This window comes from Trachinotus anak, unplaced genomic scaffold (assembly GCF_046630095.1).
Source record: "Trachinotus anak isolate AG129_WGS33_773 ecotype Australia unplaced genomic scaffold, CSIRO_AGI_Tana_v1 ptg000021l, whole genome shotgun sequence".
In the NCBI taxonomy this organism is placed as follows: domain Eukaryota; kingdom Metazoa; phylum Chordata; class Actinopteri; order Carangiformes; family Carangidae; genus Trachinotus; species Trachinotus anak.
The window spans coordinates 6,911,444-6,933,567 of record NW_027273872.1 but is presented as its reverse complement, the minus strand read 5'-3'; positions in this window follow the sequence as shown (position 1 = coordinate 6,933,567).

Below are 22,124 nucleotides of genomic sequence, written 5' to 3'. Positions count from 1 at the left end.
TATGGTGTATTTAAGTCAAAGATCTTTTTTTAATATTCAGGGACATTTTCTCCGTTTGTGTCATCTGCCTGGGGCATGTAGAAATGCAAAAAACTGAGAAAAGTAGGTTTCTTTTATGATGCCTGAATGTTTTTTTTGTTTTGTTTTATAACTTTGAGACAAATTGGCAAGAAGGAGTGCAACTAAAACTGATGCTGATATTTTACACTGTGCACTTAGGTCATTGCCAAAAACTCAATTTAATTCTATGATACCAAAAAGAGGGAATTTCAAAGTTTATTATTCATATTGTAATTCTTCATTCAGCTTCTTACTGAATTTCAGTTTAAGTAAAATAAAATGGGGAAGCTTTGTATGTGACAATGAATAATTCAAGTGTCATAGGTGACTTTAAAGATATTTAATTATATTTTTGGCAGGCTTTGCAAGGCAAACCAGCAGCTCATTTCAAAATAAGGGTGAATTTCCCGCTCCAGGGTCCTATTGGAAAATGAGCAGCCAAGCCTCCTGGGTGAGGAGCATTACGCCAGGGCACCAGAGGGAACGAGGCGACTAATCTCTGTGTAGCCCAGTCCAACAAACAGTGCCGCAGAATGACATGTGGACCGTTGAGGAGCTGTGTGTATGCGGACTGGACCGTGTGCATGTTAAGCTGGCAAATGTAAACACAGTCGGCTGGGGAAAAAAAAGGAGGCCACATAATTATAAAGTTTGAAAGTAAATGCCAAAGCGAAGCGTAAGCTCTTATAAAACAGAGGAGCATGGAGAGAAGACGTTGGGAATGCCGCGCACATACCTACATACGTGCTAGGGCCTTAACAGACCTGCTGTTTAAACTGACTTTTCACTTTCACACGCCGCGGCCCGGGTGAGACACTGTTGACTTTTACAGTTTCTTTTTGGCCACACTCTGCTTTGCAAAACAAAATTATCCCACTCTGAGGTTTTGGAAAAGAGCTTTTAATTTAACGGTTGCATTTGGCAAGAATCCTCGTCACTCTGAAAATTCATCACTCTGAATTTTCTATTTTCTTCCACATGAAGATTCATCTTGCTGCTCTGTAATTATGCTGGTGAAGAGATCAATGAGCTGGGAGGCTTTTCCTCCAAACTTGGGTCAATAACTTTAGGATTCTTTGAGACGGTTCTGCGCTGCCTCTAGCCACTCTACATTATTCAATTTTTTACTGAGGTTAGTGCTAGTCTTTTATGAGCTGTGAACTGACCACAAATGTAAGGACTAGTCCATCCCAAAGTACATCCCTTACCCCTCTTCCCATCCTTTCTCAACTACTCTTCTCAAGTCTATGGGAAAGGGCAAAAAAAGATGGCAACAGCTTTAAAACGGAAAAATCCTTTAATGCAATTCCTACCTTATCTAAAACACCTACATATCTGTCTCCAGTCTGCGGCCTTTGAAAGGATATTTCAGGCCTGGGATTGAGGGGGAAAATCTCCCTTCAGAAGCAGGGCTAGGGATGAGTTATAGGCATCTAAGAGGCTGGAAATCTCTGGGGCCTGACCATGGCTTTAGCATACAGCTCCAACCACGGCCAAGGGCCTAGAGCAGAGGCAGCCCCCCCCCACCCCCCCCCACCCCACCCCCACCCCTCCCTACCCTCCGGCCCTCGTCAAAGGAAGAAATATAGAGAAGCATGAGAAGGCAGTACCGATATTAAGAATTAAGAGGGCCAGGTTTTGGTTTCATGGTGTTTTTGATTCACACATGTTCCAATGACGTCTGGACGTCCCAAGTTCTCCTGCTACAACCTTCTGCTCCTCTGCATGTGACAACACAGGAAATAGTCGGCTAAAGGTTAAATTTAGGTATGAAACTATAAAAACACTCTATGCCCATGTATTAGCTTTTTCTGGAGCTTTAATCTGCCTCTCAAGGTCTTCCATAGGAGACAGCTCAATCATAGTATGGAACAAACTTTCACGCTCATCTTTGGTTAAGTTCATTAAGTTCACTCCTCTTTCATTGATAATTTGTGTCTGATATATTTTTTCCAGATTTTTTTTTTCTTTCTAAAGTTTAACTCAGTGAATGTTTCAAGTTTCCACTTTGCACTTGTGTAAGTTTCACATGGGAGCATGACTTGCATTTGTGATGTCACAAAGTCATGCCCGCACATCCACGAATCACGGTGACCGCAGAGAAACTTTCCTCCTCAGCAGACGAATATGAAAAACTGTCTTCCAGTGTCAAAAATCTGCACTAACATGACTGTGCACATAAAGGTCAAACATCCAAGCAAAGCACATTTTTGAGTGGAGGAGAGCTTTAAAGTTCACTTACTAAAACTTGAAAAAATGTTACAATGTGTCAGCAGCTTGGTTTCCATTAGAACGGGGATCTCAGAATAAACCTTTTCACTGAAATAAAACTTTACTCACAGCACAGAACTGCTTCTTGTAAAAGTCGTGTTTGACTGTGTGCCATTATCATCAGCACAGATATTCTCTAGATTTACATTTCGCAATATTTCATGACACCATGCTGAAAATGTGATACTACTTACGTACATGCTTGAGAGTGTTGTGTAGTAACATGTTATAGGCTTTGAGGGCTAAGACTTGCTGTCCTGCCCAGTGTCTCAGTTGTCTTTGCCCCTCTATTAGTCTGACTTTAACCCACTTCTCTGGTCAGAGCCAGTAAATTTTCCAGCAAAGGATAAAGTTCAAGAAGATAAAATCAAACAGATGTCAGGGTGAGGGTGAGTCTTTGTGACCGATAAAAGTGCTCTCATCAAAGAGCTGAATCATTTGTTTTGAATTATTACATTGTTATCAAAAGCGACGGCAGCGGCCTGTTTGAGGAGGAATCTGATCTGTTTGTCTAAAAACACAGCCGAGGATACTCTGGCCCAGTGGAACCATGGGAAAAGAGTGACGGCTGACAGGCGAAGGCAGCTGGGGATGGGTTTGATTGACAGCCATCAGCTATCTTTGGACTTTGTGTTTACTTTTGTTCAGCGGAGCCGAGTGTTGACTGTCTGGCACCTCGCTCCGCACGCCAAATTTCTTGTAAACTTCACCCCCTGGGCAAGTAAATAGGTCGAAAAACTATTTCAAGAGATGTTGTGTGTTGTGTGAATTTTTTTATATTTACGACACTCCTACACCGCACGTTTCCTCTGTTGTAAATTCGATTAAGTTTCACTAATGAAATTTGTGATAAGATCAAAAGCAAACTAAGATGCTGGACAGATAAGTTCAATAAATGTTGATTCTTTCGGAATCGTTTGGCACACATTGGACTTATTTAGTCTTACACCAGAGGAAGATCATACCACTCAGGGTCATACGTTCATGCAAAGTTCATGTTAAGGTTACATTTTTGCCTTATCTCTTAAATCTTGTCTCAACTGATGAGAGAGGTTAAGTCCTGGACAATAAAATGTTGCTTTTTTATTTTTCAGTGCCCAAGATACCTTGTGATATATAAGTAATAAAGAAAATAAATACAGAACATCTGAGCAAATACACAAACTGTTTACATCTGTTGCTGTAATTCAGGCTCTCAAGAATTTACACCATGAAAAAGTGAGAGTGTTGTCTTTTGAAGGGCCCAAAAACAAACTGGATTTCAAAGTGTCTGCGACATAGGAAATTCGAGGTCACTCGAGGGGGAGTAAACTAACTTTTGGTGTTTGCACACTTTGCTCATGTGAACTCTGGCTAGATGAAGCACGCAATTTCCGTTAGTACAGTAACTTATATGACATATGAGTGTGCCACGCTTGCCTTCGCAGAGTTGTGTTAGTAATCCAACAACAAGGTGCTCTCTGTTCTATTTCAAAGTGAAGTTTGAATATTTTAATCTTTGTGTCTGAACTCCACTTTATTTCCCTGCCTGTCGGTGAAATGCTACAGTACTTTAGGAAAAGTATTTTTTATTCGTATCTCCTATGGATTGTGAAAAGCAATAATGTTTCGTACATTTCACAAGTTTTGCTATTAGACACAGCTTTACAAGACTCCAGGGTTTCTTGTGGTGGTGGCCCAGAGTTACAGAGTCTCCTGCAACGTCTCGCTTGCAGGATGAACCACGAGGGCCTTGCTAGCTGGGATCACAGGAAGACGTTTGATAAGCAGACCCCGGAGTGCTTTCGCTCCCGGCAGACTATTCTCACATTCGCAGTGCGGGGGCGGTATGCCAGTAGCCAGATTACTCACCACGGCAGTTAGTACAGCCTGTCAGTCTACGCTGAGGTTAGTTGAAGTTCATACCATATGGTCCAAGAGGTCAGTTTCCACATGATATCAGTCATATATACTGATCTTTTAAATGCTGGAGCATAATGAATACATGTACTTTGCTTTTCCGGGGTGCAGGATACTGAAAAAAAAAAACTGATATCCAGTATTTATGTCAAGAACTCAAGTGTAAAAATATTTAACTATGGCAAAATATACATTTTAATAAAAGAAAGAAGCTAAATGTATAATTAGCACATCTCAGCTTTAACTAACCAGAAAGAGCTGTGATAACATGCAGATTAGATTATTCTTCAAAAACCTTGCTAATGAGTCAAACTAGAATATTTGACTTAAAAAGTGTCCACTCTGAAACACAGAATCATTCAAAAACACACAAACAATAAAGCTGACTGACACGATCTGTGTCTGTATACTGCCTGTTCTGCTCTTTGTGACGTTCATTTGACAATGTCTAAAAGATCTTGAAACACTGCTCAGTTAAATTTTTGTTAAATTCAGTGAGAGATATTATTTCAGTGTGCGGCTCTTTTTGTCTGACTTTTACCGTGGACGCAGTACGACATCCACTGGTCAGTTTTAACATACTATACTGTGTCTGCTGCCACAGCTGTCATAGCAGTCATTGTCCAGACGTAATGATTATTATCAGACTTAAGAATGTGGAACAAAGTTATGTCCTCTCTAGCCAGTGTGAAAGAAACCTCTCCTGTTGAAACCATGAAGAGCAGCAGCTTATCATAATGATGTTAGAGGGAGATGATTTCACTACAACAAGGCAATTTGGTACACTGACGTCTCCAAATGACAGAAATAAAAAACTGAGATATGTTAATATTAATTACCAAACATTGATAACACTGAACTGCACACAGCATGGTCATCATTACCAATCGTTTGGGTCCAGGGGGGGCAAAGCTGTTAACACTGGTTGAACATCCTGGTGCCCAACTGGTCAAAGAAGAATAAATAAATACGTGTGACACCCCTGGTGTGATTCTGGCTGGAAGCCTTTGTCACAAGTCATCCCCCTCTCTCTTCCCTGATGTTTCTTGTCCTCTCCCCTCTCAACTCATCTCATTCCCTGCTTTCAACCATCTCACAGGCCTCCCACATGCCACTGTAGGAGAGATAAGAGTCTCTTTTCTGTTTCAGGCTCACTTCATGAGCGTGTTCATGAACACAAATTGTGAAATGTCATATGTGGCTTCATGTGAGTTACTCTACAGTTTTAGGGAGGATGCATGATCACAAAAGGTCAGGGAATAAAGTTGTTGGGAATTAAAAGGGTCAGATTGTGGTATTAGTTGTGGTAATAAGCAAAAGAAAGACGTGCTCCTCCTCCTCCTTCTTATCAGCTCAACTGTGCAACTGTAGAAGACTGAAAACTCCTCTGAGGAAAGTTTCTAAATGGACTGTGTCTCTGCATGAATGTGAAATAGCACGAGATGAGGCGTGCTCACCATGTTTCCATGGACAAAGTTTTTAGGAAAAAAGTTCACGTGCACCACTTGTGCATAAGAGTACTCTGACTGCAAAAGAAGTAACCTCACATGGTGACTTGATATTTCACATTGACATTTAACAATAATCAGTGATTTTCTGTAGAGAGACGAGCTGTCAACAGCAGCAAACCTCCTCATCTGCCGGAGGCGACGCAGGCTCATAATGACTTGCGGGGGATTGCTTCTGGACCCCTGCATCCCTCAGTTATTGATACAGTAGGGCGGGAAGATAGCTCTATTTTCTGCAGAGGTGAATGATGAGTGCGGCACCGTTTACATACTGTATTTTCCAGTGTTTTCCCTGAGGAAGGGAGCCTTGGTGGAATTTGTATTGACTCTACAAATGTTTAATGAGCAAGCAGCAACAGCAACAGCAGCTGGTTGCGCAGCGCTGATGAAATGATGACACAAGACACACGTGTGTTCCTGTGCACAGCAGCAACTGGGCATGTGTAGCACACAGAGCACTGTACGCGCCATAGTTGTGTGGGTAAACAATTTTACAATTTATTTATTCTTATATTTTCTGATGTATTGATTTTTTTTTTTTTTTTTAGAATTTATTCTTTGTGGAAAATCTTTGTAAGTCTTTTTTTTAATCTAATGATGCTGAGTGGTATTGCTGTTTTATGTATAACAGTTACAACATTAGATATGAATTTATGTTTAATGAGAAAACTGAGACACATTTAAAGAGTTTCATTTCAAAATTATACATCATTTCAAAACAGGCACAAAATCAGCACAAAATAAACAATTTGTTTCTTTTATTAAGAAACTTTCTTCACAATATAGAATACTTGTACAATATAGAAATGTGGATTTCACACAGAAATAAATATAAATGAAATTTAATGAAACTATACATAAACAAAGAGAAAAAGAAAAAAAAAAACACAAATTGCATCATGATGAAAAATGGCTTTTCAACCTCATGTAAGTCCAGAATAGTAAAACAGCAGAAACACTGTGGTACTAGGCATCGTGTTGATCTTTAAGAGAGCGTGGGCAGCCACAGTCCACAAAGCTAACCCTGTCATCTGGCAGCAGATTTGCAAGAGAGATAAACTGAGATCCTACAGGGGATCAAACCCAGCCTCTATCTCTAACAGAGGATTTAGCCAGCAGAGACTAAAGGGGCTAGAGCAGAATTACTGTGTATGGAGCCCGAATGAGTCGTCGCATTTACCCTGCAAGTTGGTTGCTTTTGTGCCTGGATACTGTTTAGCAGGATAATACAAAAGATAAAAATGCATTTTTATCCTGTGTTACAGGTTAACATGTAGGTCTCTTTGGAGGGGAGGTATAAATCAGCGGCACTTTAGACACAATTGTACATTTGTGGTTTTGCAGCACCAATGGCCTCTTAACATAATTTATGTACCTTTGTAATCAAACTTTATTGGCAAAGCTCTAGCTCTGAGTGACAAGTTAGTCTAAATACGAAAATTACCTACCTAAAATGACCTCTCTTTCTAAAGGAGTGTTATTTATAACTGCTTAAAGAATTGTTGGTTCAATACTTAAATGTTTTTGAACCAGTGAAAGTGAAATTTACTTCAAGAAAGGAGTGAAATGTTAGCTATGTCAGATCAGAAACATAAAGTACTGAAAAAGAAATGGGTGATGTAATGACATATTGAAATGTACTGAGAGAAAACAAATATTGACGCTGTTTGTTGTATTATTCTAAGGATATTTAGCTGGCATTGCTTCATTGTTTATATCATTGAATTTGGACTGGACTTTACAAGAGTACTCACTTTGTTACAGAGGAATTGTGCACTTTGAATCCCCTCTATGACCTTTTTCACGGAACAATATCAGATTTCGTTCTAGTTATAGTGAAAACCTCATGGGTTTTATAAGGCCCACATTTATTAATGCTATTAATAGACATTTAGATGAGGGGTGTGATGGAGTCGGGTGCTGCAGTGTCAGCTGGGTATTTGATTCTGTTGACCAACCAAATTAGAAGCCAATCAAAGTAAAGGTAATTTCCCTACAGGACTTTCTGAAATGTCAAAAGAAGTCACTGAGTTTTGAAGATTAACAAAAGAAGAAGGTGTGTGAATGATGACAGATATAAAAATGCATATGCACCTTAACAAATAGATTGTTTCGATGCTCCATTTATCAATATTTTCAAAATTATCGTTGAATAAAATGACCATCTGCACTGAGAAAGGGTAACTAGTACTGACAAACCCACTGAGAATCAACATTCCAGTTTGCAGGTCTTTGCAGCCTCTAAGACCTAATCCCAGTGCTTCCCACAGACAACCCTGCAAACCATGGCCAGCCATTCCCAGCTCACTGAGCTCACACCCGGTGATTGTATGCTGTCAGTTTAGCTCAAAATGGCGGAGAGATGAAGAAATCAAGTCGCTCACGTAGGGCTAAAAGGAGTGGGAAGGCATACAGAGATACAGCACTCACCAACCTTCGTAGACAGCAGTGGCGATGCGTTGAATCTGGTGCCCGTCTTGGTTGTGGTTTACAAATAAATTGGCAGTGTTCGTCCTTGTCACTACAATGGGGAATTCTACCAGTTGGTTTGGGAGCCTGACCGTGGGCGATGGGATATCGAGATAGCGTGCCGTGCCCTGCGAATAAAGCTCCAGGTTGGCAGGAGAAAAGAAGCGGCCGGCAATCCCATGCCCACTCAATTTGTAAATCAAGAGACAGGACAGGCTATTCACTGTGTGACATGTGAGTGGCGGAGCACTTTTGTGGCAAAAGGGCAGACTTGGATGCAGGATGAGATTAGGAGGTATCTGTCAGCCTGCATGATTTGTCAGTGGGGCTTTTTAGGAGGCAGTAACAATTGTGGCCAATCAACAACAATGGCATCAAGAGTTTTCGACATTTGGGAGACATTGTTTTCTGCAAAGACACACAGCATAATGTTGTACACTAATTATTGTGGGGAACAAATTGTGGCCTCTGATTTATGACACAATTGGTCCAATAAAAATAACATCTTGCTGATGTTAATAATTACAGTATTAATTAATTAAGAGTATCTAAGATGTAAAATATTTGATGCTCAACCTTTGTTAAAAATACTGGCCACAAGATTTTTCATTGAACAAAAATGAGCAGACAGATCACTAAAAATGACAAATCTGACTTGACAGCTGATTATATGAGTCGTGTAATAATATCACATCTCATCACATATAATCTCCCAAAAAGTGTATTATCTATTTCCATATTAGTCTGTTTTCCTTTTCACTGGTTTGGTATGGGTGAATATTGCAGTAGTCCATTTCAAACAGCAAACCAATGTTTTATTGTAGAGTTTATGATTAAAAGCCAAGAATATGAACTAATAGAAACAAAGGTAAGTACCACGCTCCAGTACGTTCCATATATGTAGGATTTTCAGAGTAGAATCATTAAAAAAAAAAAAAGCAAAGATGGAAATAAGTTGGAGAAATTTGCAATCCGGCTCGTCTGTGTACATTGGAGGTCAGAGTTGCAGTGCAAACTATTAGCCCACTCCCCAACCCCTGTTGCACAGCCCTACTTCTTATTACTACAATGGTGGTTTCACCTTTTCAGTTTAATCATTCCAGTAGATATTAAACTCTCCCGGCAGGCTGGGGGCTATATAGTGTAGGGATTTACAGAGGGATTTGCATCCTCCTTTCTGCTAGTTCAAATCTCTGTGTCTTCTCAGATCAAATTATCATAACCATCATCGGGCACAACTCCACCATGAAAATACAGAGCAGGAAAAACGCCGTCAGCGATTCCATGTTCCCCTTTCTCAGAAATATGAAATATGGTTATTGTGCAGTGCTATGCAGCAAAATTTGAGTGTTATTCCATGGTACCAGAGCCATTGTGGAAAACATGAGTTATTGTCAAATAACTGTGTGATTGACATAAAAATTCTCCTTTGTAGTAGAAAGTTTATTATATTTCTGTGGCATATTAAATCATATTTGGTCTCAACAGAAGAAATATATTGTGTGTGTAATTATATTGCATTATAAAAGGACTTTGCATTTTTGATTAATTATAAACCTCAAGTGTTTTGATGAAATGTAAGGGTCTTCATGTTCACAACATTGCTCGAATAAAACATTTTCATGAGGCCATATTAATGTGATTGTTTTTAAAAGTGAAAATTAAAGGGGATTTTTCCATGCCTGAGAGCTGGAGGCTCTTCATTAAATACAGCTGAATGCACCAAACACAAGAGGCTGAGTGAAAGTTTTCATATGGACAACTTTCATCTATTGCGGCGTATTATATATCCAACTTAATACATCATCAAGGGGGTTAACACACCATCGCGTGACTAGCTGTGATGCCATAAGACTGAAAGTAAATTAACGTGACGCGGCGGACCCTGGGACCCTTGATAAACATGGAAACCTTTATTATTATTTATCTAATTTTGGGTGTGTAAGCTGAGAGCAGACAGGGCGGGTCAGCACAATGTCCGGATTGTTACACGCTGCACGCACCTACATACTGAGGGAGAGATGAAGGCTTCCACCTATAGGGGTACCGCTTTACTTTCCAATCTTTAAAACCTGAATATGGCTAGTGTGGGAAAAAGTGCGTTTTCTACCACTCTGCCTCTGACTGCAAGGGAACAGGTCAAATCCTCTGCCAGGTGCCCCAGGCTATTTTTCCTTTCCTCGTTTTTTTTTCTCTTTTTTTTTCTGAACACCTCCACACCAAGAGAGCGAAATATCTGTCAGAAGAAGGAGGAGGGGAAGGGAAGGGAGGGGAGGGGGAGGTAGAAACACTCTTCTGTTTTCACTTTGTGAGTGTGTTGAACCCTCTGGGGCTGAAATAATTAAGATCAATATATATGAAAGTTCAAGATACTTTTTTTTTTTCGAAGTTGGTTCATTTCAAGGTAATTAAAGTGTGGATCTGGATCTCATGTGAGTCTGCGTAGCCTCATTGACATACAGTATCACTGGCGATGGGCAGATTTACAAACCATATTGCTTCAGCATCTGCTAATTACCCTGTCTCGCTTTGTGTTTGGACCAATTATTGGAAAGGGATACACACATACACAGGCACACAAAAATACAAATTATGTCTGTTTTACTCTCAAACTCATTTTCCTCATTCACTTTAAATCTCATGATCATCTCATTCAGATAATGTTCATAATTTCTATTTTTAACACAATAATTTAAAAGTAGAGAGAAAGAAAATTTCTGAAAGAGCTAGTTATTCTTTCATATGAAGAGTAATTGTCAGAGTATCTTACCAGCTATACATTACTGTCTGCATATGAAAAGAAACAACATTACTATACATCATTTTTGTAGGAAAAGGGTGAAACTGGAGTCAAAATTGTAGTAAAATAAATCAACTTATTATGTTTCAGTTTTGGTTGAAGAAACATTTTCTTGCATAAAATGTATTCTTTACCTGCAAAGACAACATTTTAACATATTGTAAGTAAAGTTCTAAATACTTTGTGCAAAATTCATACAACCCAGCTGTTGTTTGTACAGTGCAATCCTGTACACATCTCTTCCCTTCCTCTCTGTCAGCTGTGGGATAAAACACATACAGGCAGAAGAAACATGGAGCAAAAAAAAAAGATGTTTGGTGAGTTTCTGGAAGGAAGATGAAAATGTTTTTATCATGGATTCCCATAAATATTTGATCTAATTTGATTGACGTTTAAGGGCCAAAGGGTCGTGAAATTTCTGTAAATACATACAGCAAAACGATCATGTCAACTTTCAATTCCAGCAATGAGAAGAGAGAGCGAGAGAAAAAAAGACCAAAATATATATATATTTTTTTACCTCCCAGCATCGAGATGATATCATTACTCTGAGCATCTCTGGCCAGAGTGACACCAGTCCATTACACTGTCAGAGCCCTCAACTCTTCCCCCACCACCCCTCAGAGGTCACCTTGGGGAGGCTTCCACTATCCACAAGCCCACCACACAACACCCTTCCCATCATGCCATTGTTCAACCCAATTCCACCTGGGATAGACACAAGAGGATTGGAGAGAGGCTGAGGAGAGGAAATGTGTGTACGTGTGTGTGTGTGTGTGTGTATGTGTGTCAGTGTGTGTTAAGATTTTGTGGTGTGTGTGTTTGTGTGGGCGACCAGCTGTCCCAGGGTTCTTGGTGGAAGGCTGCAGCTGTTTAGGCAGCTTTATGCTGATAAAGGCCTGTGAGGAGAGTATATGGACACAGTGGAGAGTACAATACATAGAAAGACACAAACCTTGAGACCTTGTACCTTTAAAAACCAACAAATCAGCCAATGAAACAACTATGTCCATACATGGATCATTACAACAACTAACTTCAGCGGAACATTCCTGCACTAGAGTGTGATTATGTCCTGTTAAACCACAGGTATGTTGCACTAATTCAGAGCTCTGAACTCATCGGTAGTTTTAAAATGTGCGTGAGCTAGTCCCTAAAGGCATCAACAAAGTCCATATTGTCCGGAAATAGAAATACAAACTTGTGTAAGCCCACCATGACTTTGTATTACTTGTTATGTACGTTGTACACCAGTGGGGGGGTGAAGGCAAAGGTATTGTAGCTATAATCCAGAATAGAATTGACAAAAACTGAACAACAACTGTGAAATGAAAGAGAAACATGATGGAATACGAGTATCTGGATGCTTTTTGACTGGTAATAGTTGCAGAAATCAGAAAAATAAGCCCAGTTGTTTCTTTTGTAAGGATTTGAGGCATTCAGTGCCTTTATTAGAGAATCAAGAGTTGAGAGAAATGAAGGGTTAGAGATGGTGAGCAATGTACAGTAAAGGTCCCCTGTGAGATTCAAAATAGGGATGTTGCAGTTCATGGTGTGGACCTTAACATCCTGCATCACCCGATTCATTTGAAAGAAATTATCTTAAGTTGTACAAATTTTAAACAGAGGCAGCAAACCTGGAGACAAATTGTATAAAACTCAACATGACCCAACTGATAAACTGTGTTTTGGACAGATTGTTTTAGCCACAGATGGTCCCACTTTATGGGATGCTATATGAAGAATACAGCTAGATCAGTTGTGGGTCCTGTACCCAATGTCTGCAAGTTCAATTTCCTGTGTGTAGCCTTAAGCCTTAACATGTCCATCATTTGGAAACTGATTTGCACTAGAGTCAACCACCCAAATGTACATACTCATGGCATCCACAAATTGGGATATAGTATGAATTACATAAATGGTGTTTGAGCACCTAAGTCACAGGGATCAATGTGTCCTGCTTTGTCCTTTGTGCGCCTCGCCTCGGATTAACCAAAGCTGGAACAGCGTGGGGTCACTGTGTGCCACCTAATTTACAGCTGACATCCCATGTCTCCTACTGTGGGCACTCGGATGGCATAATGTGGGACACAGATGCCTGCAAAGGCCTGGCACCACGATAAATTTGGAAACAATACTCGATGCAGTGCAGATACAGGATGATTAATTGCAAGTGTTCCTAACCTTTTAGGGCAAAGCCCAGTGAGGTGCTGAACTCACGTACATCTGCAGCTGCCCCACTGAAATGATCACTTCTGTTGAAGTCAAACTGCCAAATATTGATATTGAGTGTTTGCTTGGTACTGGTAGTAACTGTATATTCTTTAACTTATGCAAAACAGCAAGTTAAGGTAGAAAGTGAAGTTGCAGGTTGAGAACTCTAAACCATGACAGACAGTATTCCACCCTTGAAAGATGTGGTGGTATATCTAATATCACTTCCTGGCAGTGAGATGGCGATGGTAAACTCCTCCAAGCATCTAGCTAACTTGCTCAGTTATTATTCAGCAAACTATTTGATAGATAAGATGAGCAGGATTAAACAGTAGGCAGACCCCTGTCCCTGCACTCGGTTCATATTGTAAACTATGTCAGTTTACACAGGTGATAGAGTATGTCATGTTTAAACTGTCAAAATCACCTTAACTTACAGAATTGACCAATGTCTCGAGTTTTTAGTTTGATTGCACATCAAGAAATGATTTTGCGGTTGGTGAAGTGGACCCTCTAAACTGCAGAAACACCGTCTAACTATTTATCTACCATCCATCCATTGTTTACACTTTTCTGATATGATATAGAAGGAGCAGTAGAAATATATTTCCCAATATACTAGCTGCCAGTTCACATGAGTCCACATGTACCATGGACCTAACACTTAGACAATTATATTCCATTAAATTTTATAACTTGATAACATGGATAAATGCTGCCTCCTAATACTCACAATGTAGGATTAGAGTGAGGGACTATGCTGCTGACATACTTGGAAAACTTTAGCTGGGCCAATAAACAGAACACACAAAGAGCTCTGCAAATCCCTGTGGACTTCTCTGCAGTGATACACACGGCTACAGGTTTGAAGGTTTGAAATTAAATTTTATTGCTACAACCTTCCCACCAACAATGTTCCCTGTAACACATTTCAGAACATTTCATGTGACTTGTAGTAAGATTTTATTTCTGGAACAAACAGGAACAGATTAAATAAGCTGCTTAAGTAAATGTCCAGACATTTTGACTATAAAAAAAGATGAAATGAATATTATTTATGCGGTATATTTATATAAGATGGAGTATCTTCAAAACCGACTCATACTGACGCACAAGGGACAACAATTATATGACGAATTGTCCACAGTAGTGCACATTGAGTGTGATAACGCCATTTGAAAAAAACAAAACAAAAAAAAAGGAAAATAAATATCTACAGCAGGTCAGTGATGTGCCAAAGTAAAGAAATATCATTCCCAGAAGCTTTGCGAAGGATTCGGGGAAGTCTTTGGAGTTAGATGCAAGGTTATACAGGGGGCAGCCAGAACGGGTGTTTGGTTTGGTAGATCGAGTCAAACAACACCCACAGAATGGAAAAGATACAGAAACATAATTCACCTTGCATCAGGAAGAACAATGGCGACACAAAAAAAAGGGGTGGAGGGCAACGGTTCAATACTGGGGTGAAGTGCAATATTGGAGTGAATATTGAATGATAGGGTGTTGACAAGTGTTTTCAACAAATATAGCTACTTCTTTATCCTTTTTTTCCCCTCCATCTGACAGAACTGGAGATAATTTGATCCGAGAGTGGTTCACCTGGGAGAGCTGGCTGTTCTGACTGCAGGAGGATTTGTGAACTGGCTCTAAGGCAAGTTCAGCAGAACACACAAACTCTTATTAAACTTCCTGTTTTCACCAAGTGAGAGCATGCACATGCATGTGCCGGCACACAGACGCACACAAACGCAGCATTTAACTGACATTCATGACCTCGTATTTGTTGGCAATCAGTGAAAAATTGTGTGTTTCATAAAAGAGCGATTTCTTCTTTGTGATAATGAATGTTTTTATGTGTTCCTGGGGCCATGAATTGGTGTTATCCTTATATGGCAGCAATCATTACTTGGCTATAACACTAAAGCTACTGCTCTAGATCAGTGTCCATACTTTAAAGTCAAATTAGGCAACAAGGAATATTAGTCACATAGACAAGTACAGAGATGATGAGTTCTTGATCAGACTGTGAGTGAGACTGTTTTACCATCTCAACCTTTTTGTCTCTGTTATTGTGATCATTGTTAAGCACACTTCAAATAAAAATAAAGAAAAAAAAAGAAAAACAATACAGTAGTAAAAGATCCATAACCACAACTGCCATCCAGTCAAATCTCATCTTCATCAGAACTGGCTGTCCTTATGGTAAAACAAAATAAAGCAGAGCTAAGTAAAAGTAAATGGGTTTTCCTATTGAATGTTATTGCTTCAGGAATGGGTGCAGATGGCTATTGATCTGCCTCATCCTTGGCCATTACCGTTGGGATGGCAATCAGGCAGGCCCGTTGGTTTCTGGGTAAACAAGCATTTTCTCCTCTCATGGCAGAGCGGCACAGAGATTGAGAGCAGTAAGAGGCTTGGAAAAACATTTCTATCTGTCTCCCCTGTGCTGCTGACAGGACAATTGAAAAGTATCTGTCATTCATGGATGGCCTAAACATGATTGTTTCTATGCTTGTTCCAGCCTATGAGAGGAGATATATACCCTGGGGTATAAGGGGACATTTACAAGAGCAAACACTGTCATAGAATACGTAACAGGGGGGAGAAAAAGGTTTGTTGGTATGATTAGTTGTCTTTGCAGGCTGAGCCTGTGCCTGCTCCACAAATGGCACAGCCAGACTCATAATAATATAATTTGCTGTGTTCCTACACCGAGTGTCATAGAGATCAAAGCTATGGCATATTGAGTCCATTCTAATCAACTTATGAAATGTGAACTTTCTTGATTTACCACCAGAACATTGCAGTATAAAAACTGATAAATACCACTGGCAAACTCAGACATGTTCCATGATACTTGAGTTGATTTAGAAGTTTGAGCACACTTACTTACATTTTACTTACGAGGGACCTCTTGCATTCAAGCACACAATAACAACCCTGTCTATGTGACATCATATCATGGCAAAACCTCTTACAAAACAAAAAGTTTGTGACATGAAAAGGGTGAACCACAGTTTGCTTAACTTAACTAACTAAACCTCCTCATCTCAACCATATAGACTGCCTGCAGCTGCCTAATTTAACCACACTTGAAACATAAAGGTGGCAGAATGTTAAATATACAAGTCATTTTTGAAAGGTTGTATATTTGAAGTCGCTGACAATTTTGTTGCTTTGGTCTGTGAACTTCTTGGACATTTAACTCCAACACATAATGACCAACTGGAAAACAATTTTCTCTCCATACAATGTCAGTTTCTTTACCATAATGTGTGTAAATGATTGAAAAAAGCCTACATGCTTTTGAATAGCAATCCGTACAGAGATAAAATAATCTCTCCTCCGAATCTCGCCTCCCATTGTAGACTGAACCAAGGATTGAGCCATATATTGTCATTAACACTATCTATTCTTTCTGAATCTATAGTGTGATGAGTCAGGTGTGAGTCCCGAGCCTCTCGCTCCTCTAAATGCCATTCCAAACTCATTACCTCTGTCTCGTGTCTGGCCATCCAGCCATCATGTTCTGACCTTGAGAAAATAGATAGAAAGGTGACAACTGAGTACCCAGCTCTATAAGGGAGAGAGAAGAAAATAGTGCTTGAGGGTAAGTATATTCCTGCCATACTCCTGTATATCTGGGGCGCATAACCACAATTTGTACATGTGTAGTAGAGTTAAGTAGTATAGGAACAACTTGTGTTTGATGGAATAGCAGGATACCAGGCAGATTATGATGGGATGATTGTAGGTCTCTGTGCTGTTGCTTCACACAGGTGGGAAGTGGTCTTGCTATCACTTCCCACAACTTTCTGCATCATGTTTGTGGTCTGTGGTGCACAATATTAACAAATTATAAGGATCCTCATGTTCCCATCTTTGTCAGTGTGTGTCAAATTGTCCTGTAATAAATAATGATGAGGTATTTTCATTTTGAAATAAAATGCAGAATAATCTCATATTCTTTACCAACCTTCATCTAATGGGTTCAGCCATTAAATGACATGAAGTGAAGCTTTTTTTTTTTTTTAAACTGAATGAACTGACTGAATATGATCTTTTTGTATTTGAAACTTTGAGAGCAGATATGTACAAATATTAACCTGCATTGCAAAGTTTATTGTGACAAAGTGAATAGTACTTTAAAAGAAGAAATGCCCTGGATTTGAAGTATGACAAGAAGCTCTACAAGTCCTTCCTTCACACATAACAGACAACACATCCTGCAGTAACTGATGAACATTTAGCTCTACAAATATCTTATTGCACGTTTCAGTTTTTATTTTGTTCTAGTGGAGGATTACCACAGCCTCAAACAAAACACCCAGCAACTGTGTGCTCCTCTAACTTCATAAATTGCCTCAGTTTAATAGTCTAGGAAATCATGTTCTGTCTTTATGCATTAAGATGGATTTTTCTTCTTAGTACTTACTGTTGGTAATAATAAAAGTGCTTAGTGCTTGCTACTACCAAGTACTGCGTCTTAAAATCTTATTTTCTTTCAGTGAAAAGACAAATCTCCACATGAAGTGATGTAATTTCTCTGGTGTTCAGACAAATTAGGCCACAGACATTGACAGATTTATGAAAAATTACTGACATAGTTTGATTTGTTCCAGAAAGAAATGGAACCATTCAGCACATTTCCCCACCTATTCTAAAAGAATGATTTTAAGAGTCTTTAAGAGTAGTTTCAGTGACATTACCAAGTATCTTAGCAACAGGATCACACCGGATTTAAACCTCACTGTCTGCGGCTTCATGTGATAACCTCAAAGCAATCATTCCCCCCCTTTTTTTCTTCTTCTAATTTTCACCAGATTGCCATTTTACAGATACATGTGTTCAGTTAGTGATCTTTATTTAATAAGGTGTGGTGGAGCGGTTGAAGATTTGCTTTGTGTCATGAGTGGACACGTTAAGAATTTGATTGAAGTTAAGACCTCACCTTGTTAGCAGCTTTTTTTTTTTTTTTTTGGTCAGATTGACAGGAGCCCTATATACCTTGATTAAGCCACGTTTCTTAGGCTCATCTTTGAACTGAGGAAATCAAAAACTGCTGTTGGAATCCTTAATATGGAGGTGTCATTTAGAGTCAAATAGAATGCAAATTACTTGTACAATTGAAATGTCAACTTAAACATGCTGCGCGCCTGGCCTGTGGCTACCCGAAGAAGTCATTTAAAGTCATTTCGTTGATTCAGAGTCCCACTAATCCTTTTTCATTTCCTTATAGTCTCGGAGGTTACAGGAATAACTGGGAGTGGGGGAGTGGTAGGGGTGTGTGTGTGTGTGTGTATGGGGGGAGGGACACATCTGGGAATCAGGCTGATTTCCGCCTCCATCTGGCTGGACGAATAAGGTTTGTCATGAGTCGTATCCTCTATTTTTTTTGCTTTAAAAAAAAAAAAATCTGCATCCCAATTACAATGAGGCTTTGCTTATTCAAATGGGAATCCTCCGAACTGACCAGTTCATCAAACAATCCAGTTGAATTAGAAAGGCAGCAGAGAATATCCTTGTTAATGCAATTTCCCAGGTTATGGATATACATATTTTGCCTTTAAAATTAAGTTGAAATTCTGGGAAATATATAATTATCTTGATTTTCTACTCCTGAAATATAATGAAATATAACATAAAAGAAAACACTGATCACTGAAATGTCAACATGTGCTACTTTTATGTACTGCACCTTGTTGGGAGTGGTACCACTAGCTAAGATATAAACTGTATTAAAAGTGATGAGAGAGATAGATGGATGTGTCAAAGTGGAAGTTGTGTCCATGTTCTGGTCTAGTGATTTCATCCCAAATCATACATGTTGATATGTGTCTAAAGGCGGAGTCTACATTGTTTCAAATAGTGCACTCTCATGTAAGTTATTATCTGAGTTCAAAGGCATTTATAATTTAAGGTTTTGTAACATAATTGTCATTGTGATAACAATTCACGAACACTCAGGGCTTGTTTTCTCCAGGCCAAATTCCCAAGTGGCCACCACAATGAATTTGATTAGTAATGCCACATCCATCATCTGATTCGGTCACGTATGAAAGGATCCATTCCAATGGCATGCTATAGATCCACTTCCATTGAAATGAATAAATTGTTACTGCTTAATAAAATAGGTGAAATCGCTCCAAAGGGGCCTTAAACAGCACTGGCTGTGAGGATATTCATGATTTACGCACACACAGTAACAGGCCCAATGTAAACTTCGACCACGCACATGCACAAACATCTACCCTGGGACGTTTACTCATTGTCTCCATCTCATTGACACATTGCCATCAATTTCTGCTGCATCTTGCACTGAATCGTCTTTAAGGTCGATTTGATCCATCCAAACAGTGGCCTGATGCACTGTCCCCCTCCTCTCTCCCTTTAAGTTGCCTTCCCCAGGGGAGTGCTTGTGTTTGCTCCTGGTGAGGGCCTATGTCCACGCCGTTAATTTATAAGAGAGACAAAATGATTTCACAAGATGTGCTAGACTGCAATATGCTGTATGCACTTGGGGTGCTCAGTGTTGAGGCGACCCTTTTTATTTGTGCAACAGTAAAGTGGAGCTTGTAAAAGCAGTCTTTTGACATTTTGGGAAATATGGTCGTTCACTTTCTGAAGGAGAGTTAGTTGCGATGATCTATAACACTCTCATATCTGTCTTTTAAATATGAAGCTGCAGCCAGTTAGCTTAGCTAAGCACAGTGAGTGGAAGCAGGGGAAACAGCTCGTCTGGCTCTGTCCAAAGGTAATGAAATCCAGCTACCAACACCATAGGCTCACCAATTAACACGTTATCTCACATTATTTCTTTAGTTTAATCCGTACAAAAACTGACATAGTGAATTGCTTAGATTTAGTTTTTTCTAAGGGGTATGTGTTGTTTGGTGAGATTTAAAGAGGTGGTATTTATTTCTTCAGACAGAGCCAGTTTCCCCTTGTTACCAGTCTTAGCTAGCTAAGCTAACAGGCTTCTGGTGCTAGCTTAATATTTAACAGACAGATGGAAAACTGGTATCAATCTTCTTCTCTAACCATCCTCAAGAAAGTGAACAAGCATATTTCCAACAAAATACTTTAAATGTTACCACTGCAAACTTAATTCAGCACCGAAACAAACCAATCACCTACATACTGAGATATTATTTCTTTACAGAATGAGGTATGAATTTCTGTCAATTTATTGTGTACAGATACTGCTGGTTTAATAACAATAACGGTATCTGGATCTCTGTTGTTAAATTCTCTTTATTATATAGTTTTCAAACAGGTAATGTGAAGTGAAGGAACAGAACAGTTACTTCAAAACTCCCTCTGACCTGCCTCAGGACTCTCACTGCTGAGAAAAACACAGATAGATAGATAACACATTTCAAAGCATTTTTTACTGAAGAGAGAATTTCGTAAATGTCTATCATATGACAGCGAAAACAAATTGCTTTGTTTAACAGCTCCTTCAGTTTCTGGGGTTTTATTGATAGAAGATGGACTGCTGGCCCAGTTTTTTTTCCTGGAAGGCAAAAGTGATGAAGTATTCTCATGAAACTTACTGATGTCTAAGGCATCATGCCGTGACCTCTGGGAGCTATTGGACCGTTGTTGTGTCCCCAGTAACGAGACCTAGACAGCTGTGATTTCAGATTACAGACTTTTCTATCATGTTCAGTGCTATTGGACTGCAGAGAGCCCCTGCCACCTTATTGTGCTTCTTAAGTGTTGCGTCTTCAGGGAGCCATTGAGGGCCCCAGCTGCCAAACAGCAGCAAGAGAAACCATTTGTCTTAGCACGCTTATCTTTAGCTCAGCAGCCCCCCAGACCTGGAAAGAGAAAAGAAGTGCACAAAAGCTGCACTGAAAAAATAAGGAAACTCTTAAAATAAGGTCGATAACCTCTGTGTCTGTAAGAAGCCGCTGACATTCATAAGCACAGAATGGGCATAATTTTACATTTTCATATGAAGTCTGAATAGGAGATTAAATGGCTTGTTAAAATGTACATTTTGCAGCGTATGCAGACAGTCTGGCGAAGAGGAAAAACTGGTTCTGCTGCCCACCATATGGCCCGTGTTATCACTTGTTAGAGCCTCAGTATGTTGGACGCTATGATCCTATTAGACGTGTTGAGTGACAGATGTGATTTATTGATTGCATGTACTGCATTTGTGTCCCACTTCACTGCACAGCCCACTGAAACTTGACCTGCAAAGTCTGTTAAATGTACTGTAGTTGTATTAGTTTAGGTCGGAAAAGAATGGTAAGTTAGTGCTCCAAAAAAAATGCATAAATAGTTACTGTACTATCAACATACTTTTTCTCAAAAATAGAATTAAGCAGATTTTAGTTCCATTACAAGGTTTTAACATTTAGAGGCAGAGGTCAAACAAAAGACCCCAAAACATTAAATTTACTGGAGCGATGTTTTGATATAATGGTCGTATTCATGAGGCATTGTTTACTGGTCCAGCATCTGAAGTTCCTTTTATTCTTACTTCTAGGCCTAATCTTTATCTTTTAAATCTCTTTTTTTTTTCTGCTCTGCACTGTTGAATAGAGCAGAAACTCCATCACTATAATCCCAAACAGTTACTATATTAAATGTTTTAGTCTAAAAGTTGTAATGGTGTATGTAGATTCACCCTATATCAAAGGCTTGGCACCACCAATTACTTATCTATAACCTTTGATTGTTTCAGGTGCCCATGGGAAAGATGGCATCACAAACTAATCTAATGTCTTTATACAATAAATTAGAACCCATTATATCCAAAACAAACCTGGACCTGTCAAACCCATCGGCCATCCATGTGCTCCATTCCTCAATATGACCTTTTCTTTTCATACTGAAATATCACAGGTAATAAAAGCTTGGAAGTCAGATGCTAAATGTGTTTAGTTTTT